This window comes from Siphateles boraxobius, unplaced genomic scaffold, assembly GCF_051911475.1.
Source record: "Siphateles boraxobius isolate OS27281-9 unplaced genomic scaffold, OSU_SipBor_1 77, whole genome shotgun sequence".
NCBI classification, from domain to species: domain Eukaryota; kingdom Metazoa; phylum Chordata; class Actinopteri; order Cypriniformes; family Leuciscidae; genus Siphateles; species Siphateles boraxobius.
In genome coordinates, this window is record NW_027509205.1 from 3,081,998 (window position 1) to 3,106,163 (window position 24,166).

General features: G+C 39.3%; 19 non-coding genes across 19 annotated transcripts; 14 read left to right on the forward strand and 5 right to left on the reverse strand.

The window, feature by feature from the left end:
- Positions 1-11: 11 nt before the first annotated feature.
- On the reverse strand, positions 12-83 carry trnae-cuc (transfer RNA glutamic acid (anticodon CUC)). The gene has a single exon. It is a non-coding gene; the product is annotated as a tRNA-Glu (tRNA).
- A 3,165-nt stretch (positions 84-3,248) lies between these two features.
- trnar-acg (transfer RNA arginine (anticodon ACG)) lies at positions 3,249-3,321 on the forward strand. The gene has a single exon. It is a non-coding gene; the product is annotated as a tRNA-Arg (tRNA).
- Positions 3,322-3,914: 593 nt separating this feature from the next.
- trnay-gua (transfer RNA tyrosine (anticodon GUA)) lies at positions 3,915-4,001 on the forward strand. Its single transcript is given in 2 exon segments — positions 3,915-3,951; positions 3,966-4,001. It is a non-coding gene; the product is annotated as a tRNA-Tyr (tRNA).
- Positions 4,002-4,116: 115 nt separating this feature from the next.
- On the reverse strand, positions 4,117-4,188 carry trnae-cuc (transfer RNA glutamic acid (anticodon CUC)). Its single transcript has one exon. It is a non-coding gene; the product is annotated as a tRNA-Glu (tRNA).
- A 3,163-nt stretch (positions 4,189-7,351) lies between these two features.
- Positions 7,352-7,424, forward strand: trnar-acg (transfer RNA arginine (anticodon ACG)). Its single transcript has one exon. It is a non-coding gene; the product is annotated as a tRNA-Arg (tRNA).
- A 2,066-nt stretch (positions 7,425-9,490) lies between these two features.
- Positions 9,491-9,563, forward strand: trnar-acg (transfer RNA arginine (anticodon ACG)). The gene has a single exon. It is a non-coding gene; the product is annotated as a tRNA-Arg (tRNA).
- Positions 9,564-10,148: 585 nt separating this feature from the next.
- Positions 10,149-10,235, forward strand: trnay-gua (transfer RNA tyrosine (anticodon GUA)). The gene is given in 2 exon segments: positions 10,149-10,185; positions 10,200-10,235. It is a non-coding gene; the product is annotated as a tRNA-Tyr (tRNA).
- Positions 10,236-10,350: 115 nt separating this feature from the next.
- Positions 10,351-10,422, reverse strand: trnae-cuc (transfer RNA glutamic acid (anticodon CUC)). The gene has a single exon. It is a non-coding gene; the product is annotated as a tRNA-Glu (tRNA).
- Positions 10,423-13,586: 3,164 nt separating this feature from the next.
- On the forward strand, positions 13,587-13,659 carry trnar-acg (transfer RNA arginine (anticodon ACG)). The gene has a single exon. It is a non-coding gene; the product is annotated as a tRNA-Arg (tRNA).
- A 585-nt stretch (positions 13,660-14,244) lies between these two features.
- trnay-gua (transfer RNA tyrosine (anticodon GUA)) lies at positions 14,245-14,331 on the forward strand. The gene is given in 2 exon segments: positions 14,245-14,281; positions 14,296-14,331. It is a non-coding gene; the product is annotated as a tRNA-Tyr (tRNA).
- Positions 14,332-14,446: 115 nt separating this feature from the next.
- Positions 14,447-14,518, reverse strand: trnae-cuc (transfer RNA glutamic acid (anticodon CUC)). Its single transcript has one exon. It is a non-coding gene; the product is annotated as a tRNA-Glu (tRNA).
- A 3,169-nt stretch (positions 14,519-17,687) lies between these two features.
- Positions 17,688-17,760, forward strand: trnar-acg (transfer RNA arginine (anticodon ACG)). Its single transcript has one exon. It is a non-coding gene; the product is annotated as a tRNA-Arg (tRNA).
- Positions 17,761-18,554: 794 nt separating this feature from the next.
- Positions 18,555-18,626, reverse strand: trnae-cuc (transfer RNA glutamic acid (anticodon CUC)). Its single transcript has one exon. It is a non-coding gene; the product is annotated as a tRNA-Glu (tRNA).
- A 669-nt stretch (positions 18,627-19,295) lies between these two features.
- Positions 19,296-19,414, forward strand: LOC143726194 (5S ribosomal RNA). Its single transcript, XR_013198448.1, has one exon. It is a non-coding gene; the product is annotated as a 5S ribosomal RNA (ribosomal RNA).
- A 363-nt stretch (positions 19,415-19,777) lies between these two features.
- On the forward strand, positions 19,778-19,896 carry LOC143726408 (5S ribosomal RNA). The gene has a single exon (XR_013198657.1). It is a non-coding gene; the product is annotated as a 5S ribosomal RNA (ribosomal RNA).
- Positions 19,897-20,260: 364 nt separating this feature from the next.
- LOC143726343 (5S ribosomal RNA) lies at positions 20,261-20,379 on the forward strand. Its single transcript, XR_013198592.1, has one exon. It is a non-coding gene; the product is annotated as a 5S ribosomal RNA (ribosomal RNA).
- A 368-nt stretch (positions 20,380-20,747) lies between these two features.
- LOC143727678 (5S ribosomal RNA) lies at positions 20,748-20,866 on the forward strand. The gene has a single exon (XR_013199669.1). It is a non-coding gene; the product is annotated as a 5S ribosomal RNA (ribosomal RNA).
- Positions 20,867-21,223: 357 nt separating this feature from the next.
- LOC143726401 (5S ribosomal RNA) lies at positions 21,224-21,342 on the forward strand. Its single transcript, XR_013198650.1, has one exon. It is a non-coding gene; the product is annotated as a 5S ribosomal RNA (ribosomal RNA).
- Positions 21,343-21,515: 173 nt separating this feature from the next.
- On the forward strand, positions 21,516-21,634 carry LOC143726195 (5S ribosomal RNA). Its single transcript, XR_013198449.1, has one exon. It is a non-coding gene; the product is annotated as a 5S ribosomal RNA (ribosomal RNA).
- The last annotated feature ends 2,532 nt before the right edge of the window (positions 21,635-24,166 follow it).

Here is a 24,166-nt window from a genome sequence, read left to right on the forward strand (position 1 = left end):
GCAATATCTCATTCCCTGACCGGGAATCGAACCCGGGCCGCGGCGGTGAGAGCGCCGAATCCTAACCACTAGACCACCAGGGAAGCTATGCTGATGACTTGCCCTCAAGCCTGGCTGTGGCCTCTACCAGATTTTGCAGCAAGACCTCTAATACTTGTATTTTCCTCCAGGAGAGGAGACGTCACTGACCCTGGCAAACTGACAAACTGTCACAGACTCTGTAGGAATATCCTAACAACACCACAACTTCCCATGAAAACAAAGCAACCGAGATCCCCAACATTTGAGGCCTCCATCTCGAAGGATTCTAACGCAGTTTTTTGCAGACGTCTCTTACCCTGGATCCCGGTTCTTCCGCTGAGAAACTGTCACAGACTCTGAGGGAATATCCTAATAACACCACAACTTGCCATAAAAACAAAAAAATTGAGATCCCCAACATGTGAGACCTCCATCTCTAAGGTTTTTTCTAGCAGTTTTTTGCAGACGTCTCTGGCCCTGGATCCCAGTTCCCAGTTTTTCCGCTGAGAAACTGTCACAGGCTCTGGAGGAATATCCTAACAACACCACAACTTGCCATGAAAACAAAAACAATAAGATCCCCAACATGTGAGGCCTGCATCTCAAAGGTTTTTAAAGCAGTTTTTTGCAGACGTCTGTGGGCCTGGATCCCAGTTCTTCCACTGAGAAACTGTCACAGGCTCTGTAGTAATATCCTAACAACACCACAACTTAACATTTATTTTATTTTATTTCCTTTATTTTTCCAGGAAGGTCCCATTGAGATTAAAAGAAATCTCTTCTTCCAGGGAGTCCTGGCCAAGATGGCCACACTACAAATCACACACAAACACACAACACATATAAAACATTCCATAAAGTCAGAGCACAACATTCATCATAAATCAAGTAAAACAACAGCATGATTCAATCATTGTATACTGCAGTAAACTTTTAAATACATGCAAAGGAGGAATTGTTTCAGGAGGGACAGTAGCTTGAAATTCATTCCACAGCCATGGAGCATAGTAGGAGAAAGATGATTTACCATGCTCTGAATGTACCCTAGGTACTACTAATTTAATCCCATTAGATGATCTAGTGCTATAGTTCTTTCTACATAAACATAGAAGACTAGTAATGTAATTTGGAAGTCTACCCATCAATGTCTTTACAATAAATTCTAACATATGGGATTTCCTTCTTTGATATAAAGAGGACCAACCCAAATAGTTGTGCAGCAAACAATGATGAGTATGTGAACAAGAATTTGTTATAAAACGCAGTGCAGCATGATAAACGCCATCCAGCCTTTTCAATAAATATGTAGACGCATGCATGTAAACAACATCACCATAGTCTAAAATAGGTAAAATAGTACTCTGTATTATTCTCTTTCTAGCTATAAGGAAAAACTTTTTTTTCCCGAAAAAGAAAACCAAGTCTTGGTTTAAGCCTTTTCACCAAGTAATTAATGTGAACATCAAAGGCTAACTTCTCATGGAGCCATATTCCTAAATATTTATAAGTTGGTACTCTTTCTATATGTAAACCCTCAATAGTCAGAATAGGCATAACAGTAGACATAGAACGGCTACGTGTAAAAAGAATATACTTCGTTTTATTTACATTTAAAACTAATTTTAGTTTCAACAAAGTAAGCTGAAAAGTATAAAAAGAATCCTTAAGAATTTCAATAGCCTGAGACACAGAGGATGCAGTGGAGTAAATAATTGTATCGTCAGCATAAAAATGTAGCTTTGCCGATTGTATTCCCTGCCCCAATTCATTAATAAAAATAGAAAAAAGAAGTGGTGCCAATAAAGAACCTTGCGGGACACCCTTCCTGACTATAACCATGGATGAGGTGTAATTATCTACAGCAACACATTGAGTTCTATCCGATAAATAATTTTTAAACCAACTCACAGCCGAATTATCGAGGCCAACACTTTTAAGCCTCCGTAACAGTAAAACATGATCCACTAAGTCAAACGCTTTTGTCAAATCAAAAAATAAGGCCGCACAATGTTGTCTATTATCGAGAGCAGTAATTAAATCATTAGTGACTAATATAGTAGCTGTTATCGTACTATGGCCCGCTCTAAATCCTGACTGAAATGCGTTGTAAATATTATGACTAAGTAGATATTGTTTCATTTGATCATTTATAATAGATTCAAAAACTTTTGCTAAAACCGGTAATTTAGAAATCGGACGATAATTATTCAAATCGGAAGGATCGCCTCCTTTTAATAAAGGCATAACCATAGCCGATTTCCAAAATGGCGGAATTACATTAGTGGATAGACTCAAATTAAAAATCGATGCAATAGGTTCGGCAATAATATCTGCTGACAATTTTTAAAAAATTGGTTCAATTTGGTCAGACCCACCTGATTTCTTACAGTCTAAATTTCGGAGTAGTTTATGAACTTGGGACGGCAATACAGGGGCAAAAGAAAATAAATCTGATTCACTATTAGTCAACTCATCAGTTCTCTGTTCATCAAGGACCAACGAATTGTCTGTTATCAAACCAGCTGAAATAAAATGACTATTAAACGTATTAACAATATCAGCCTTGTCTGTAATCAATCTTTGATTCAATTTTAAAACTTTTGGAAGATTAGTGGATGTATTTGATCCTATAAAAGATTTCGTTAATTTCCAAAATTTAGAAGGACAATTCATGTTATCATTAATCAGGTTTAAATAATACTGACTCTTCGAACTTTATATTAATTTTGTACACTTATTTCGTAATAATCTATATTGAAACCAGTCCTCCTCACCATTTGTTTTCTTTGCTTTAGACCAAGCCACGTTTTCTTTGCTTAATAAGATTAGAGACGGATTCATTGAACCAAGGATTATTTCTACCTCTCACCCGAAATCTACGTAAAGGAGCATGTTTATCACAAATTTCTAGAAAGATAGATTTTAAATAATCATCAACCACATCAGGTATAATTGAAACCAACTGTAAATCACTATTATATACATCATGCAAAAAAGCCTGTACATTAAAAGTTTTAAATTGACGTTTAAGATTTGAATTGAGAATTGAGATCCCCAACATGTGAGACCTCCATCTTGAAGGTTTTTGTAGCAGGCCCCTCATCTGACCCCTTCCTGATGTTGGCTCCAGGTCTGTTAATAGCATGAGAAAAAGTAGATGTCATCACAGGCCTCTACCCAGTCGAACACCAACAGGTGGCGTGTAAGCTCACGGACACCTGATTAGTGGGCCAGTGGCGCAATGGATAACGCGTCTGACTACGGATCAGAAGATTCTAGGTTTGACTCCTGGCTGGCTCGCTCTGCCTCTTTTACAATGCTGTCAGCCCTTAGCCGTTTTATTATCCCATAGTTTTTGTTACTATTATTATTGGATTGGTTGAGAAATATTAAAAATTGACAGTCCAACAATAGGCTGCTTTGTCAGTAGGATAACGGTTACCATACAATACTATGCGTCTTTTAAAATGCATTGCATGAGTACTGTCACAAGGACCTTGCTTTACGACCAGTTTGTAGTGTCTATTATACCATCGCAAGAATGGGAGGAAACTGAACCCCCTTGTGAGGCAAATGAGAGCTCCCTCTGTTGAGCCTGATGAAATTGAATTCAGTAAACAATCCCTTCGGATCATTCCCATGTTCTTAAAGGGGACGGTCACACACTAAAAGTAAAAGGGACTGCTCCAGGCGAAAGGAAGATCCCATATGGTCTAGCGGTCAGGATTCCTGGTTTTCACCCAAGCGGCCGTGGTTCGACTCCCAGTATGGGAATATCGGGTTGTCTTTGCATCACTTAATCGAAACAACCAGCATTTATGTCTGTAGTAGTTTTAGCCAGTGGCGGAGATTCAGCAACCTGATATGTTGAGGTTCTGTCCCGAATCAGTGTGCCTTCGATAGCTCAGCTGGAAGAGCGGAGGACTGTAGGTGGCAAGTTGCCAATCCTTAGGTCGCTGGTTCAACTCCGGCTCGAAGGAGTTCTTTTTCACACATAAACATTTCCTTGGCCCTGCTTCTCGACGAGGGCATCAGCGCTTGAGTTCGTAGTTCGCCATTTTACAATCACGACCGCCGGTGGTGGGCAATATCTCATTCCCTGACCGGGAATCGAACCCGGGCCACGGCGGTGAGAGCGCCGAATCCTAACCACTAGACCACCAGGGAAGCTATGCTGATGACTTGCCCTCAAGCCTGGCTGTGGCCTCTACCAGATTTTGCAGCAAGACCTCTAATACTTGTATTTTCCTCCAGGAGAGGAGACGTCACTGACCCTGGCAAACTGACAAACTGTCACAGACTCTGTAGGAATATCCTAACAACACCACAACTTCCCATGAAAACAAAGCAACCGAGATCCCCAACATTTGAGGCCTCCATCTCGAAGGATTCTAACGCAGTTTTTTGCAGACGTCTCTTACCCTGGATCCCGGTTCTTCCGCTGAGAAACTGTCACAGACTCTGAGGGAATATCCTAATAACACCACAACTTGCCATAAAAACAAAAAAATTAAGATCCCCAACATGTGAGACCTCCATCTCTAAGGTTTTTTCATGCAGTTTTTTGCAGACGTCTCTGGCCCTGGATCCCAGTTCCCAGTTTTTCCGCTGAGAAACTGTCACAGGCTCTGGAGGAATATCCTAACAACACCACAACTTGCCATGAAAACAAAAACAATAAGATCCCCAACATGTGAGGCCTGCATCTCAAAGGTTTTTAAAGCAGTTTTTTGCAGACGTCTGTGGGCCTGGATCCCAGTTCTTCCACTGAGAAACTGTCACAGGCTCTGTAGTAATATCCTAACAAAACCACAACTTAACATTTATTTTATTTTATTTCCTTTATTTTTCCAGGAAGGTCCCATTGAGATTAAAAGAAATCTCTTCTTCCAGGGAGTCCTGGCCAAGATGGCCACACTACAAATCACACACAAACACACAACACATATAAAACATTCCATAAAGTCAGAGCACAACATTCATCATAAATCAAGTAAAACAACAGCATGATTCAATCATTGTATACTGCAGTAAACTTTTAAATACATGCAAAGGAGGAATTATTTCAGGAGGGACAGTAGCTTGAAATTCATTCCACAGCCATGGAGCATAGTAGGAGAAAGATGATTTACCATGCTCTGAATGTACCCTAGGTACTACTAATTTAATCCCATTAGATGATCTAGTGCTATAGTTCTTTCTACATAAACATAGAAGACTAGTAATGTAATTTGGAAGTCTACCCATCAATGTCTTTACAATAAATTCTAACATATGGGATTTCCTTCTTTGATATAAAGAGGACCAACCCAAATAGTTGTGCAGCAAACAATGATGAGTATGTGAACAAGAATTTGTTATAAAACGCAGTGCAGCATGATAAACGCCATCCAGCCTTTTCAATAAATATGTAGACGCATGCATGTAAACAACATCACCATAGTCTAAAATAGGTAAAATAGTACTCTGTATTATTCTCTTTCTAGCTATAAGGAAAAACTTTTTTTCCCGAAAAAGAAAACCCAGTCTTGGTTTAAGCCTTTTCACCAAGTAATTAATGTGAACATCAAAGGCTAACTTCTCATGGAGCCATATTCCTAAATATTTATAAGTTGGTACTCTTTCTATATGTAAACCCTCAATAGTCAGAATAGGCATAACAGTAGACATAGAACGGCTACGTGTAAAAAGAATATACTTCGTTTTATTTACATTTAAAACTAATTTTAGTTTCAACAAAGTAAGCTGAAAAGTATAAAAAGAATCCTTAAGAATTTCAATAGCCTGAGACACAGAGGATGCAGTGGAGTAAATAATTGTATCGTCAGCATAAAAATGTAGCTTTGCCGATTGTATTCCCTGCCCCAATTCATTAATAAAAATAGAAAAAAGAAGTGGTGCCAATAAAGAACCTTGCGGGACACCCTTCCTGACTATAACCATGGATGAGGTGTAATTATCTACAGCAACACATTGAGTTCTATCCGATAAATAATTTTTAAACCAACTCACAGCCGAATTATCGAGGCCAACACTTTTAAGCCTCCGTAACAGTAAAACATGATCCACTAAGTCAAACGCTTTTGTCAAATCAAAAATAAGGCCGCACAATGTTGTCTATTATCGAGAGCAGTAATTAAATCATTAGTGACTAATGTAGTAGCTGTTATCGTACTATGGCCCGCTCTAAATCCTGACTGAAATGCGTTGTAAATATTATGACTAAGTAGATATTGTTTCATTTGATCATTTATAATAGATTCAAAAACTTTTGCTAAAACCGGTAATTTAGAAATCGGACGATAATTATTCAAATCGGAAGGATCGCCTCCTTTTAATAAAGGCATAACCATAGCCGATTTCCAAAATGGCGGAATTACATTAGTGGATAGACTCAAATTAAAAATCGATGCAATAGGTTCGGCAATAATATCTGCTGACAATTTTTAAAAAATTGGTTCAATTTGGTCAGACCCACCTGATTTCTTACAGTCTAAATTTCGGAGTAGTTTATGAACTTGGGACGGCAATACAGGGGCAAAAGAAAATAAATCTGATTCACTATTAGTCAACTCATCAGTTCTCTGTTCATCAAGGACCAACGAATTGTCTGTTATCAAACCAGCTGAAATAAAATGACTATTAAACGTATTAACAATATCAGCCTTGTCTGTAATCAATCTTTGATTCAATTTTAAAACTTTTGGAAGATTAGTGGATGTATTTGATCCTATAAAAGATTTCGTTAATTTCCAAAATTTAGAAGGACAATTCATGTTATCATTAATCAGGTTTAAATAATACTGACTCTTCGAACTTTATATTAATTTTGTACACTTATTTCGTAATAATCTATATTGAAACCAGTCCTCCTCACCATTTGTTTTCTTTGCTTTAGACCAAGCCACGTTTTCTTTGCTTAATAAGATTAGAGACGGATTCATTGAACCAAGGATTATTTCTACCTCTCACCCGAAATCTACGTAAAGGAGCATGTTTATCACAAATTTCTAGAAAGATAGATTTTAAATAATCATCAACCACATCAGGTATAATTGAAACCAACTGTAAATCACTATTATATACATCATGCAAAAAAGCCTGTACATTAAAATTTTTAAATTGACGTTTAAGATTTGAATTGAGAATTGAGATCCCCAACATGTGAGACCTCCATCTTGAAGGTTTTTGTAGCAGGCCCCTCATCTGACCCCTTCCTGATGTTGGCTCCAGGTCTGTTAATAGCATGAGAAAAAGTAGATGTCATCACAGGCCTCTACCCAGTCGAACGCCAACAGGTGGCGTGTAAGCTCACGGACACCTGATTAGTGGGCCAGTGGCGCAATGGATAACGCGTCTGACTACGGATCAGAAGATTCTAGGTTCGACTCCTGGCTGGCTCGCTCTGCCTCTTTTACAATGCTGTCAGCCCTTAGCCGTTTTATTATCCCATAGTTTTTGTTACTATTATTATTGGATTGGTTGAGAAATATTAAAAATTGACAGTCCAACAATAGGCTGCTTTGTCAGTAGGATAACGGTTACCATACAATACTATGCGTCTTTTAAAATGCATTGCATGAGTACTGTCACAAGGACCTTGCTTTACGACCAGTTTGTAGTGTCTATTATACCATCGCAAGAATGGGAGGAAACTGAACCCCCTTGTGAGGCAAATGAGAGCTCCCTCTGTTGAGCCTGATGAAATTGAATTCAGTAAACAATCCCTTCGGATCATTCCCATGTTCTTAAAGGGGACGGTCACACACTAAAAGTAAAAGGGACTGCTCCAGGCAGAAGGAAGATCCCATATGGTCTAGCGGTCAGGATTCCTGGTTTTCACCCAAGCGGCCGGGGTTCGACTCCCAGTATGGGAATATCTATATATAAAAGTATAAAAAGAATCCTTAAGAATTTCAATAGCCTGAGACACAGAGGATGCAGTGGAGTAAATAATTGTATCGTCAGCATAAAAATGTAGCTTTGCCGATTGTATTCCCTGCCCCAATTCATTAATAAAAATAGAAAAAAGAAGTGGTGCCAATAAAGAACCTTGCGGGACACCCTTCCTGACTATAACCATGGATGAGGTGTAATTATCTACAGCAACACATTGAGTTCTATCCGATAAATAATTTTTAAACCAACTCACAGCCGAATTATCGAGGCCAACACTTTTAAGCCTCCGTAACAGTAAAACATGATCCACTAAGTCAAACGCTTTTGTCAAATCAAAAATAAGGCCGCACAATGTTGTCTATTATCGAGAGCAGTAATTAAATCATTAGTGACTAATGTAGTAGCTGTTATCGTACTATGGCCCGCTCTAAATCCTGACTGAAATGCGTTGTAAATATTATGACTAAGTAGATATTGTTTCATTTGATCATTTATAATAGATTCAAAAACTTTTGCTAAAACCGGTAATTTAGAAATCGGACGATAATTATTCAAATCGGAAGGATCGCCTCCTTTTAATAAAGGCATAACTATAGCCGATTTCCAAAATGGCGGAATTACATTAGTGGATAGACTCAAATTAAAAATCGATGCAATAGGTTCGGCAATAATATCTGCTGACAATTTTTAAAAAATTGGTTCAATTTGGTCAGACCCACCTGATTTCTTACAGTCTAAATTTCGGAGTAGTTTATGAACTTGGGACGGCAATACAGGGGCAAAAGAAAATAAATCTGATTCACTATTAGTCAACTCATCAGTTCTCTGTTCATCAAGGACCAACGAATTGTCTGTTATCAAACCAGCTGAAATAAAATGACTATTAAACGTATTAACAATATCAGCCTTGTCTGTAATCAATCTTTGATTCAATTTTAAAACTTTTGGAAGATTAGTGGATGTATTTGATCCTATAAAAGATTTCGTTAATTTCCAAAATTTAGAAGGACAATTCATGTTATCATTAATCAGGTTTAAATAATACTGACTCTTCGAACTTTATATTAATTTTGTACACTTATTTCGTAATAATCTATATTGAAACCAGTCCTCCTCACCATTTGTTTTCTTTGCTTTAGACCAAGCCACGTTTCTTTGCTTAATAAGATTAGAGACGGATTCATTGAACCAAGGATTATTTCTACCTCTCACCCGAAATCTACGTAAAGGAGCATGTTTATCACAAATTTCTAGAAAGATAGATTTTAAATAATCATCAACCACATCAGGTATAATTGAAACCAACTGTAAATCACTATTATATACATCATGCAAAAAAGCCTGTACATTAAAATTTTTAAATTGACGTTTAAGATTTGAATTGAGAATTGAGATCCCCAACATGTGAGACCTCCATCTTGAAGGTTTTTGTAGCAGGCCCCTCATCTGACCCCTTCCTGATGTTGGCTCCAGGTCTGTTAATAGCATGAGAAAAAGTAGATGTCATCACAGGCCTCTACCCAGTCGAACGCCAACAGGTGGCGTGTAAGCTCACGGACACCTGATTAGTGGGCCAGTGGCGCAATGGATAACGCGTCTGACTACGGATCAGAAGATTCTAGGTTCGACTCCTGGCTGGCTCGCTCTGCCTCTTTTACAATGCTGTCAGCCCTTAGCCGTTTTATTATCCCATAGTTTTTGTTACTATTATTATTGGATTGGTTGAGAAATATTAAAAATTGACAGTCCAACAATAGGCTGCTTTGTCAGTAGGATAACGGTTACCATACAATACTATGCGTCTTTTAAAATGCATTGCATGAGTACTGTCACAAGGACCTTGCTTTACGACCAGTTTGTAGTGTCTATTATACCATCGCAAGAATGGGAGGAAACTGAACCCCCTTGTGAGGCAAATGAGAGCTCCCTCTGTTGAGCCTGATGAAATTGAATTCAGTAAACAATCCCTTCGGATCATTCCCATGTTCTTAAAGGGGACGGTCACACACTAAAAGTAAAAGGGACTGCTCCAGGCAGAAGGAAGATCCCATATGGTCTAGCGGTCAGGATTCCTGGTTTTCACCCGGGGTTCGACTCCCAGTATGGGAATATCGGGTTGTCTTTGCATCACTTAATCGAAACAACCAGCATTTATGTCTGTAGTAGTTTTAGCCAGTGGCGGAGATTCAGCAACCTGATATGTTGAGGTTCTGTCCCGAATCAGTGTGCCTTCGATAGCTCAGCTGGAAGAGCGGAGGACTGTAGGTGGCAAGTTGCCAATCCTTAGGTCGCTGGTTCAACTCCGGCTCGAAGGAGTTCTTTTTCACACATAAACTTTTCCTTGGCCCTGCTTCTCGACGAGGGCATCAGCGCTTGAGTTCGTAGTTCGCCATTTTACAATCACGACCGCCGGTGGTGGGCAATATCTCATTCCCTGACCGGGAATCGAACCCGGGCCGCGGCGGTGAGAGCGCCGAATCCTAACCACTAGACCACCAGGGAAGGTATGCTGATGACTTGCCCTCAAGCCTGGCTGTGGCCTCTACCAGATTTTGCAGCAAGACCTCTAATACTTGTATTTTCCTCCAGGAGAGGAGACGTCACTGATCCTGGCAAACTGACAAACTGTCACAGACTCTGTAGGAATATCCTAACAACACCACAACTTCCCATGAAAACAAAGCAACCGAGATCCCCAACATGTGAGGCCTCCATCTCGAAGGATTCTAACACAGTTTTTTGCAGACGTCTCTTACCCTGGATCCCAGTTCTTCCGCTGAGAAACTGTCACAGACTCTGAGGGAATATCCTAATAACACCACAACTTGCCATAAAAACAAAAAAATTGAGATCCCCAACATGTGAGACCTCCATCTCTAAGGTTTTTTCTAGCAGTTTTTTGCAGACGTCTCTGGCCCTGGATCCCAGTTCCCAGTTTTTCCGCTGAGAAACTGTCACAGGCTCTGGAGGAATATCCTAACAACACCACAACTTGCCATGAAAACAAAAACAATAAGATCCCCAACATGTGAGGCCTGCATCTCAAAGGTTTTTAAAGCAGTTTTTTGCAGACGTCTGTGGGCCTGGATCCCAGTTCTTCCACTGAGAAACTGTCACAGGCTCTGTAGTAATATCCTAACAACACCACAACTTAACATTTATTTTATTTTATTTCCTTTATTTTTCCAGGAAGGTCCCATTGAGATTAAAAGAAATCTCTTCTTCCAGGGAGTCCTGGCCAAGATGGCCACACTACAAATCACACACAAACACACAACACATATAAAACATTCCATAAAGTCAGAGCACAACATTCATCATAAATCAAGTAAAACAACAGCATGATTCAATCATTGTATACTGCAGTAAACTTTTAAATACATGCAAAGGAGGAATTGTTTCAGGAGGGACAGTAGCTTGAAATTCATTCCACAGCCATGGAGCATAGTAGGAGAAAGATGATTTACCATGCTCTGAATGTACCCTAGGTACTACTAATTGAATCCCATTAGATGATCTAGTGCTATAGTTCTTTCTACATAAACATAGAAGACTAGTAATGTAATTTGGAAGTCTACCCATCAATGTCTTTACAATAAATTCTAACATATGGGATTTCCTTCTTTGATATAAAGAGGACCAACCCAAATAGTTGTGCAGCAAACAATGATGAGTATGTGAACAAGAATTTGTTATAAAACGCAGTGCAGCATGATAAACGCCATCCAGCCTTTTCAATAAATATGTAGACGCATGCATGTAAACAACATCACCATAGTCTAAAATAGGTAAAATAGTACTCTGTATTATTCTCTTTCTAGCTATAAGGAAAAACTTTTTTTTCCCGAAAAAGAAAACCAAGTCTTGGTTTAAGCCTTTTCACCAAGTAATTAATGTGAACATCAAAGGCTAACTTCTCATGGAGCCATATTCCTAAATATTTATAAGTTGGTACTCTTTCTATATGTAAACCCTCAATAGTCAGAATAGGCATAACAGTAGACATAGAACGGCTACGTGTAAAAAGAATATACTTCGTTTTATTTACATTTAAAACTAATTTTAGTTTCAACAAAGTAAGCTGAAAAGTATAAAAAGAATCCTTAAGAATTTCAATAGCCTGAGACACAGAGGATGCAGTGGAGTAAATAATTGTATCGTCAGCATAAAAATGTAGCTTTGCCGATTGTATTCCCTGCCCCAATTCATTAATAAAAATAGAAAAAAGAAGTGGTGCCAATAAAGAACCTTGCGGGACACCCTTCCTGACTATAACCATGGATGAGGTGTAATTATCTACAGCAACACATTGAGTTCTATCCGATAAATAATTTTTAAACCAACTCACAGCCGAATTATCGAGGCCAACACTTTTAAGCCTCCGTAACAGTAAAACATGATCCACTAAGTCAAACGCTTTTGTCAAATCAAAAAATAAGGCCGCACAATGTTGTCTATTATCGAGAGCAGTAATTAAATCATTAGTGACTAATGTAGTAGCTGTTATCGTACTATGGCCCGCTCTAAATCCTGACTGAAATGCGTTGTAAATATTATGACTAAGTAGATATTGTTTCATTTGATCATTTATAATAGATTCAAAAACTTTTGCTAAAACCGGTAATTTAGAAATCGGACGATAATTATTCAAATCGGAAGGATCGCCTCCTTTTAATAAAGGCATAACCATAGCCGATTTCCAAAATGGCGGAATTACATTAGTGGATAGACTCAAATTAAAAATCGATGCAATAGGTTCGGCAATAATATCTGCTGACAATTTTTAAAAAATTGGTTCAATTTGGTCAGACCCACCTGATTTCTTACAGTCTAAATTTCGGAGTAGTTTATGAACTTGGGACGGCAATACAGGGGCAAAAGAAAATAAATCTGATTCACTATTAGTCAACTCATCAGTTCTCTGTTCATCAAGGACCAACGAATTGTCTGTTATCAAACCAGCTGAAATAAAATGACTATTAAACGTATTAACAATATCAGCCTTGTCTGTAATCAATCTTTGATTCAATTTTAAAACTTTTGGAAGATTAGTGGATGTATTTGATCCTATAAAAGATTTCGTTAATTTCCAAAATTTAGAAGGACAATTCATGTTATCATTAATCAGGTTTAAATAATACTGACTCTTCGAACTTTATATTAATTTTGTACACTTATTTCGTAATAATCTATATTGAAACCAGTCCTCCTCACCATTTGTTTTCTTTGCTTTAGACCAAGCCACGTTTTCTTTGCTTAATAAGATTAGAGACGGATTCATTGAACCAAGGATTATTTCTACCTCTCACCGAAATCTACGTAAAGGAGCATGTTTATCACAAATTTCTAGAAAGATAGATTTTAAATAATCATCAACCACATCAGGTATAATTGAAACCAACTGTAAATCACTATTATATACATCATGCAAAAAAGCCTGTACATTAAAAGTTTTAAATTGACGTTTAAGATTTGAATTGAGAATTGAGATCCCCAACATGTGAGACCTCCATCTTGAAGGTTTTTGTAGCAGGCCCCTCATCTGACCCCTTCCTGATGTTGGCTCCAGGTCTGTTAATAGCATGAGAAAAAGTAGATGTCATCACAGGCCTCTACCCAGTCGAACACCAACAGGTGGCGTGTAAGCTCACGGACACCTGATTAGTGGGCCAGTGGCGCAATGGATAACGCGTCTGACTACGGATCAGAAGATTCTAGGTTCGACTCCTGGCTGGCTCGCTCTGCCTCTTTTACAATGCTGTCAGCCCTTAGCCGTTTTATTATCCCATAGTTTTTGTTACTATTATTATTGGATTGGTTGAGAAATATTAAAAATTGACAGTCCAACAATAGGCTGCTTTGTCAGTAGGATAACGGTTACCATACAATACTATGCGTCTTTTAAAATGCATTGCATGAGTACTGTCACAAGGACCTTGCTTTACGACCAGTTTGTAGTGTCTATTATACCATCGCAAGAATGGGAGGAAACTGAACCCCCTTGTGAGGCAAATGAGAGCTCCCTCTGTTGAGCCTGATGAAATTGAATTCAGTAAACAATCCCTTCGGATCATTCCCATGTTCTTAAAGGGGACGGTCACACACTAAAAGTAAAAGGGACTGCTCCAGGCAGAAGGAAGATCCCATATGGTCTAGCGGTCAGGATTCCTGGTTTTCACCCGGGGTTCGACTCCCAGTATGGGAATATCGGGTTGTCTTTGCATCACTTAATCGAAACAACCAGCATTTATGTCTGTAGTAGTTTTAGCCAGTGGCGGAGATTCAGCAACCTGATATGTTGAGGTTCTGTCCCGAATCAGTGTGCCTTCGATAGCTCAGCTGGAAGAGCGGAGGACTGTAGGTGGCAAGTTGCCAATCCTTAGGTCGCTGGTTCAACTCCGGCTCGAAGGAGTTCTTTTTCACACATAAACATTTCCTTGGCCCTGCTTCTCAACGAGGGCATCAGCGCTTGAGTTCGTAGTTCGCCATTTTACAATCACGACCGCCGGTGGTGGGCAATATCTCATTCCCTGACCGGGAATCGAACCCGGGCCGCGGCGGTGAGAGCGCCGAATCCTAACCACTAGACCACCAGGGAAGGTATGCTGATGACTTGCCCTCAAGCCTGGCTGTGGCCTCTACCAGATTTTGCAGCAAGACCACTAATACTTGTATTTTCCTCCAGGAGAGGAGACGTCACTGACCCTGGCAAACTGACAAACTGTCACAGACTCTGTAGGAATATCCTTACAACACCACAACTTCCCATGAAAACAAAGCAACCGAGATCCCCAACATGTGAGGCCTCCATCTCGAAGGATTCTAACGCAGTTTTTTGCAGACGTCTCTTACCCTGGATCCCGGTTCTTCCGCTGAGAAACTGTCACAGACTCTGAGGGAATATCCTAATAACACCACAACTTGCCATAAAAACAAAAAATTGAGATCCCCAACATGTGAGACCTCCATCTCTAAGGTTTTTTCTAGCAGTTTTTTGCAGACGTCTCTGGCCCTGGATCCCAGTTCCCAGTTTTTCCGCTGAGAAACTGTCACAGGCTCTGGAGGAATATCCTAACAACACCACAACTTGCCATGAAAACAAAAACAATAAGATCCCCAACATGTGAGGCCTGCATCTCAAAGGTTTTTAAAGCAGTTTTTTGCAGACGTCTGTGGGCCTGGATCCCAGTTCTTCCACTGAGAAACTGTCACAGGCTCTGTAGTAATATCCTAATAACACCACAACTTAACATTTATTTTATTTTATTTCCTTTATTTTTCCAGGAAGGTCCCATTGAGATTAAAAGAAATCTCTTCTTCCAGGGAGTCCTGGCCAAGATGGCCACACTACAAATCACACACAAACACACAACACATATAAAACATTCCATAAAGTCAGAGCACAACATTCCTCATAAATCAAGTAAAACAACAGCATGATTCAATCATTGTATACTGCAGTAAACTTTTAAATACATGCAAAGGAGGAATTGTTTCAGGAGGGACAGTAGCTTGAAATTCATTCCACAGCCATGGAGCATAGTAGGAGAAAGATGATTTACCATGCTCTGAATGTACCCTAGGTACTACTAATTTAATCCCATTAGATGATCTAGTGCTATAGTTCTTTCTACATAAACATAGAAGACTAGTAATGTAATTTGGAAGTCTACCCATCAATGTCTTTACAATAAATTCTAACATATGGGATTTCCTTCTTTGATATAAAGAGGACCAACCCAAATAGTTGTGCAGCAGACAATGATGAGTATGTGAACAAGAATTTGTTATAAAACGCAGTGCAGCATGATAAACGCCATCCAGCCTTTTCAATAAATATGTAGACGCATGCATGTAAACAACATCACCATAGTCTAAAATAGGTAAAATAGTACTCTGTATTATTCTCTTTCTAGCTATAAAGGAAAAAAAAAAATTCCCGAAAAAGAAAACCCAGTCTTGGTTTAAGCCTTTTCACCAAGTAATTAATGTGAACATCAAAGGCTAACTTCTCATGGAGCCATATTCCTAAATATTTATAAGTTGGTACTCTTTCTATATGTAAACCCTCAATAGTCAGAATAGGCATAACAGTAGACATAGAACGGCTACGTGTAAAAAGAATATACTTCGTTTTATTTACATTTAAAACTAATTTTAGTTTCAACAAAGTAAGCTGAAAAGTATAAAAAGAATCCTTAAGAATTTCAATAGCCTGAGACACAGAGGATGCAGTGGAGTAAATAATTGTATCGTCAGCATAAAAATGTAGCTTTGCCGATTGTATTCCCTGCCCCAATTCATTAATAAAACTAGAAAAAAGAAGTGGTGCCAATAAAGAACCTTGCGGGACACCCTTCCTGACTATTACCATGGATGAGGTGTAATTATCTACAGCAACACATTGAGTTCTATCCGATAAATAATTTTTAAACCAACTCACAGCCGAATTATCGAGGCCAAAACTTTTAAGCCTCCGTAACAGTAAAACATGATCCACTAAGTCAAACGCTTTTGTCAAATCAAAAAATAAGGCCGCACAATGTTGTCTATTATCGAGAGCAGTAATTAAATAATTAGTGACTAATGTAGTAGCTGTTATCGTACTATGGCCCGCTCGAAATCCTGACTGAAATGCGTTCAAAATATTATGACTAAGTAGATATTCTTTCATTTGATCATTTATAATAGATTCAAAAACTTTTGCTAAAACAGGTAATTTAGAAATCGGACGATAATTATTCAAATCGGAAGGATCGCCTCCTTTTAATAAAGGCATAACCACAGCCGATTTACAAGATGGCGGAATTACATTAGTGGATAGACTCAAATTAAAAATCGATGCAATAGGTTCGGCAATAATATCTGCTGACAATTTTTAAAAAATTGGTTCAATTTGGTCAGACCCACCTGATTTCTTACAGTCTAAATTTCGGAGTAGTTTATGAGCTTGGGACGGCAATACAGGGGCAAAAGAAAATAAATCTGATTCACTATTAGTCAACTCATCAGTTCTCTGTTCATCAAGGACCAACGAATTGTCTGTTATCAAACCAGCTGAAATAAAATGACTATTAAACGTATTAACAATATCAGCCTTGTCTGTAATCAATCTTTGATTCAATTTTAAAACTTTTGGAAGATTAGTGGATGTATTTGATCCTATAAAAGATTTCGTTAATTTCCAAAATTTAGAAGGACAATTCATGTTATCATTAATCAGGTTTAAATAATACTGACTCTTCGAACTTTATATTAATTTTGTACACTTATTTCGTAATAATCTATATTGAGACCAGTCCTCCTCACCATTTGTTTTCTTTGCTTTAGACCAAGCCACGTTTCTTTACTTAATAAGATTAGAGACGGATTCATTGAACCAAGGATTATTTCTACCTCTCACCCGAAATCTACGTAAAGGAGCATGTTTATCACAAATTTCTAGAAAGATAGATTTGAAATAATCCCAAGCATCAACCACATCAGGTATAATTGAAACCAACTGTAAATCACTATTATATACATCATGCAAAAAAGCCTGTACATTAAAATTTTTAAATTGACGTTTAAGATTTGAATTGAGAATTGAGATCCCCAACATGTGAGGCCTCCATCTTGAAGGTTTTTGTAGCAGGCCCCTCATCTGACCCCTTCCTGATGTTGGCTCCAGGTCTGTTAATAGCATGAGAAAAAGTAGATGTCATCACAGGCCTCTGCCCAGTCGAACACCAACACGTGCCGTGTAAGCTCACGGACACCTGATCAGTGGGCCAGTGGCGCAATGGATAACGCGTCTGACTACGGATCAGAAAATTCTAGGTTCGACTCCTGGCTGGCTCGCTCTGCCTCTTATACTATGTTGTCAGCCCTTAGCCGTTTTATTATCCCATAGTTTTTGTTATTATTATTATTGGATTGGTTGAGAAATATAAAAAATTGACAGTCCAACAATAGGCTGCTTTGTCAGTAGGATAACGGTTACCATACAATACTATGCGTCTTTTAAAATGCATTGCATGAATACTCTCACAAGGACCTTGCTTTACGACCAGTTTGTAGTGTCTATTATACCATCGCAAGAATGGGAGGAAACTGATTCCCTCGTGAGGCAAATGAGAGCTCCCTCTGTTGAGCGTGGTGAAATTGAATTCAGTAAACAATCCCTTCGGATCATTCCCATGTTCTTAAAGGGGACGGTCACACACTAAAAGTAAAAGGGTCTGCTTCAGGCAGAAGGAAGATCCCATATGGTCTAGCGGTCAGGATTCCTGTTTTTCACCCAGGCGGCCCGGGTTCGACTCCCTGTATGGGAAGATCGGGTTGTCTTTACATCACTTAATCGAAACAACCAGCATGTATGACTGTAGCAGTTTTAGCCAGTGGCGGAGATTCAGCAACCTGATATGTTGAGGTTCTGTCCCCAATCAGTGTGCCTTCGATAGCTCAGCTGGAAGAGCGGAGGACTGTAGGTGGCAAGTTGGCAATCCTTAGGTCGCAGGTTCTACTCCGGCACGAAGGAGTTCTTTTTCAAACATAAACATTTCCTTGGCCCTGCTTCTCGACGAGGGCGTCAGTGCTTGAGTTCGTAGTTCGCCATTTTACAATCACGACCGCCGGTGGTGGGCAAAAGCTGATTCCCTGACCGGGAATCGAACCCTGGCCGGGGCGGTGAGAGCGCCGAATCCTAACCACTAGACCACCAGGGAAGGTCTGCTGATGACTTGCCCTCAAGCCTGGCTGTGGCCTCTACCAGATCTTGCAGCAAGACCACTAATACTTGTATTTTCCTCCAGGAGAGGAGACATCACTGACCCTGGCAAACTGACAAACTGTCACAGACTCTGTAGGAATATCCTAACAACACCACAACTTGCCATGAAAACAAAGCAACCGAGATCCCCAACATGTGAGGCCTCCATCTCGAAGGATTTTAACGCAGTTTTTTGCAGACGTCTCTTACCCTGGATCCCTGGATCCCGGTTCTTCCGCTGAGAAACTGTCACAGACTCTGTAGGAATATCCTAATAACACCACAACTTGTCATAAAAACAAAAAATTTGAGATCCCCAACATGTGAGACCTCCATCTCAACGGTTTTTAAAGCAGTTTTTTGCTGACGTCTGACATCTCGGAAGCTAAGCAGGGCCGGTCCTGGTTAGTACTTGGATGGGAGACCGCCTGGGAATACCAGGTGCTGTAAGCTTTTTAAAAAATAAAATAAAATAAAAAAGAGTCCCTGAGCTTCAAAAAGCCTTAAAAAGTCTCTGAGATTCTTCAAAAAGCATGAAAGAGTTTGAGTTTTTTCAAAAGTTCTTCTTAGTTTTCTTCACTAATGGTCTAACCTTTTAAATAGCCCAATTTTGGCAGCAGTTTTCGCTTACGGCCATACCACCTTGGGCACGCCCGATCTCGTCTGATCTCGGAAGCTAAGCAGGGTCGGGCCTGGTTAGTACTTGGATGGGAGACCGCCTGGGAATACCAGGTGCTGTAAGCTTTGAAAAAAAAAAAAAAGAGTGCCTGAGCTTCAAAAAGCCTTAAAAAGTCTCTGAGATTCTTCAGAAAGCATGAAAGAGTTTGAGTTTTTTCAAAAGTTCTTCTTAGTCTTCTTCACTAATGGTCTAAGCTTTTAAATAAGGCCTGTTTAGTACTTGGATGGGAGGCCGCATGGGAATACTGGGTGTTGTAAGCTTTTTTAAGAAAAAAAAAAAAGAGTCCCTGAGCTTCTTCAAAAAGCCTTAAAAAGTCTCTGAGATTCTTCAGAAAGCATGAAAGAGTTTGAGTTTTTTCAAAAGTTGTTCTTAGTTTTCTTCACTAATGGTCTAACCTTTTAAATAGCCCAATTTTGGCAGCAGTTTTCGCTTACGGCCATACCACCTTGGGCACGCCCGATCTCGTCTGATCTCGGAAGCTAAGCAGGGTCGGGCCTTGTAAGTACTTGGATGGGAGACCGCCTGGGAATACCAGGTGCTGTAAGCTTTTAAAAAAAAAAAAAAGAGTGCCTGAGCTTCAAAAAGCCTTAAAAAGTCTCTGAGATTCTTCAGAAAGCATGAAAGAGTTTGAGTTTTTTCAAAAGCTCTTCTTAGTCTTCTTCACTAATGGTCTAAGCTTTTAAATAAGGCCTGGTTAGTACTTGGATGGGAGGCCGCATGGGAATACTGGGTGTTGTAAGCTTTTTTAAGAAAAAAAAAAAAAAGAGTCCCTGAGCTTCTTCAAAAAGCCTTAAAAAGTCTCTGAGATTCTTCAGAAAGCATGAAAGAGTTTGAGTTTTTTCAAAAGTTGTTCTTATTTTCTTCACTAATGGTCTAACCTTTTAAATAGCCCAATTTTGGCAGCAGTTTTCGCTTACGACCATACCACCTTGGGCACGCCCGATCTCGTCTGATCTCGGAAGCTAAGCAGGGTCGGGCCTGGTTAGTACTTGGATGGGAGACCGCCTGGGAATGCCAGGTGCTGTAAGCTTTTAAAAAAAAAAAAAAAAAAAAAAGTGCCTGAGCTTCAAAAAGCCTTAAAAAGTCTCTGAGATTCTTCAGAAAGCATGAAAGAGTTTGAGTTTTTTCAAAAGTTCTTCTTAGTCTTCTTCACTAATGGTCTAAGCTTTTAAATAAGGCCTGGTTAGTACTTGGATGGGAGGCCGCATGGGAATACTGGGTGTTGTAAGCTTTTTTAAGAAAAAAAAAAAGAGTCCCTGAGCTTCTTAAAAAAGCCTTAAAAAGTCTCTGAGATTCTTCAGAAAGCATGAAAGAGTTTGAGTTTTTTCAAAAGTTGTTCTTAGTTTTCTTCACTAATGGTCTAACCTTTTAAATAGCCCAATTTTGGCAGCAGTTTTCGCTTACGGCCATACCACCTTGGGCACGCCCGATCTCGTCTGATCTCGGAAGCTAAGCAGGGTAGGGCCTGGTTAGTACTTGGATGGGAGACCGCCTGGGAATTCCAGGTGCTGTAAGCTTTAAAAAAAAAAAAGAGTGCCTGAGCTTCAAAAAGCCTTAAAAAGTCTCTGAGATTCTTTAGAAAGCATGAAAGAGTTTGAGTTTTTTCAAAAGTTCTTCTTTGTCTTCTTCACTAATGGTCTAAGCTTTTAAATAAGGCCTGGTTAGTACTTGGATGGGAGGCCGCATGGGAATACTGGGTGTTGTAAGCTTTTTTAAGAAAAAAAAAAGAGTCCCTTAGCTTCTTCAAAAAGCCTTAAAAAGTCTCTGAGATTCTTCAGAAAGCATGAAAGAGTTTGAGTTTTTCAAAAGTTGTTCTTAGTTTTCTTCACTAATGGTCTAACCTTTTAAATAGCCCAATTTTGGCAGCAGTTTTCGCTTACGTCTATACCACCTTGGGCACGCCCGATCTCGTCTGATCTCGGAAGCTAAGCAGGGTCGGGCCTGGTTAGTACTTGGATGGGAGACCGCCTGGGAATACCAGGTGCTGTAAGCTTTTTTTTTTTTTTAAATAAAATAAAAAAGAGTCCCTGAGCTTCAAAAAGCCTTAAAAAGTCTCTGAGATTCTTCAGAAAGCATGAAAGAGTTTGAGTTTTTTCAAAAGTTGTTCTTAGTTTTCTTCACTAATGGTCTAACCTTTTAAATAGCCCAATTTTGGCAGCAGTTTTCGCTTACGGCCATACCACCTTGGGCACGCCCGATCTCGTCTGATCTCGGAAGCTAAGCAGGGTCGGGCCTGGTTAGTACTTGGATGGGAGACCGCCTGGGAATACCAGGTGCTGTAAGCTTTTAAAAAAATAAATAAAAAAAAAGAGTGCCTGAGCTTCAAAAAGCCTTAAAAAGTCTCTGAGATTCTACAGAAAGCATGAAAGAGTTTGAGTTTTTTCAAAAGTTCTTCTTAGTCTTCTTCACTAATGGTCTAAGCTTTTAAATAAGGCCTGGTTAGTACTTGGATGGGAGGCCGCATGGGAATACTGGGTGTTGTAAGCTTTTTTAAGAAAAAAAAAAAGAGTCCCTGAGCTTCTTCAAAAAGCCTTAAAAAGTCTCTGAGATTCTTCAGAAAGCATGAAAGAGTTTGAGTTTTTTCAAAAGTTGTTCTTAGTTTTCTTCACTAATGGTCTAACCTTTTAAATAGCCCAATTTTGGCAGCAGTTTTCGCTTACGGCCATACCACCTTGAGCACGCCCTAGTGGTAGCAGGAAGTTGTGTGGCAGTAGTTGGGAGAGGAAGGCTCTCCCCCATTTTGTTTTCTTCTATTTGTGTTTGTTTTGTGAGTTTTTTTACTGTAAGTTAGTTTTTTTGTTTTTGTTTTTGTTTGTTAAACCACCTAACAGCAGCATATCGCTGTCTGGAGGGTGGTTGATCTTTTTTTTTCTCCAAATGGACGGATTAAATGGTAACGACTTGGAACTGGCTGGAGAGAAACGTATGGCAAACGACACTGGACTGGCTGGAGAGAAACGCTTGGCAATCGACACTGGAATGGATTATCGACAACGAGCTGGACATGATGTGAGAAACAAGAGTGCAGGACGGAAATACCTAAAGGAGGCGACAATGATTTTGAATGTGGAAAATGTCAATGAGGTGAGAGCGGTGGATATTATAAAGGCGGTGGTGGAAAAATGTGGACATGGGAAAATTCTGGCGTTAAGGCCAAGACAAGGAAAAGAATATGAACTAACAATGGAAAATTAAGAAACATGTGAGGATTTGATGGACGGACTGAATATAAAAGGAGTGAATTGTGACATTAAAAAGCTGCAAAATAGAGACTATGTTGTTTCCTTCATGCACCTGCCCGTCTACCTGGAGGATAGAGAAATAATTGAAAAATTGGAGGGATGGGGAGTTAATCCCATTTCAAAGATTAAAAGAAGACACTACCCGGGCACGGATATTTGAGGATGGAACGAGGTTCCTTAAAGTAAGGTTCCCGAAAGAGGTGGCATCGTTGCCTTACAGCACAAGGCTGGAAACGGCAGAGGGGCAGCAGTATTTTAGGGAGATGCACAGTCACCAGGTGAAGACCTGTCGGCTGTGCATGAGCCCAGATCATCTGCTAAAAGAGTGCCCAGATTTTAAATGCCACAAATGTGAAGAAAGAGGACACTTTGCAAGAGACTGTAACGCAGCCAGGTGCCCGGAGTGTCGGAAAATTTTAAATAAATGTGAGTGTTTGATGGAGGAAGAGGAAGGAGGTAGGGAACACCAGGTGGACGGACAGGTGCATGAAGGAAACAACGAGGAGGAAAGACAAACTGATGCAGGACAAGAGAAACAAGTTATACAACAAAAAGAAACAGAAGAAGGAACGAGCAACAGAGAGGAGGAAGGAGAGCAAGAGAACAATAAAGATAAAGAACAAACAATGGAACAGGACATGCAATGGTCAGCAATGGGAATATCGGACAGTAGTAAAAGTTATCGGGATGACATGGAGAAGGATGAAATAACGATGGACAACATGGAGAACAACAGAGGAGGGAGAGGACAAATAAGAAGAAGGTCATTGAAGTTTGAGCCAAATCTGGAAAATGCAAGAAAAAAGACTACGACAAGGGGCCGAGATCAAAGTGCAAACAGATATGAAGTGTTAAAGGACCTGGAGGGAGAAAATGGAGAATAATGTTTTTTAGGTATTTATTTTTCTTTCTTTTAATGGTTTTAAGTTGTGTTACTTTTAATGCAAGGGGACTGATGGACATGGGAAAATTTGAAAGAGTGAAAGAAAAGTGTAGAGGAGAAGATGTTATTGTTTTACAAGAAACAAATTGGAAAGAGAGTGTGATGATGGAATATAAAAAGAAATGGGAAGGGGATATTTTATATAATAATGGGGATGGTAGGCTTGGAAGAGGGGTGGCGTTTTTAATGAGAAAAGATGCTTTTAATACAACCAAAGTGGTGTACAAAGATACGATAGGAAAATGCATGGCTGTGGAAGTAAATTACGAAGGATGTGAATTGATTTTAGTGAATGTACATGCACCAACAGAAGAGAAAGAAAAGAAAGAATTTTTTAATTGTTTAAGGAGTGTAATAAAGAAATATAAGGAAATAATAATGATGGGGGATTTTAACACTGTTTTTAGCAAACAAGACATGGCAGAGGGGATGGTTTTTAAATCAGACACAGGGAGGAAAGAATTAAATGAATTGATGAGGGAAAATAATTTAATAGATGTATGGAGAGAGAGAAATGGGAGGAAAAAAGTTTATTCAAGGAAGCAAATAGTGGGGCATTTTATATGTAAAACAAGAATTGATTATGTGTTATGTACAAGAAATGTGGAGAACTTTATCAAAAAAATCAGCTA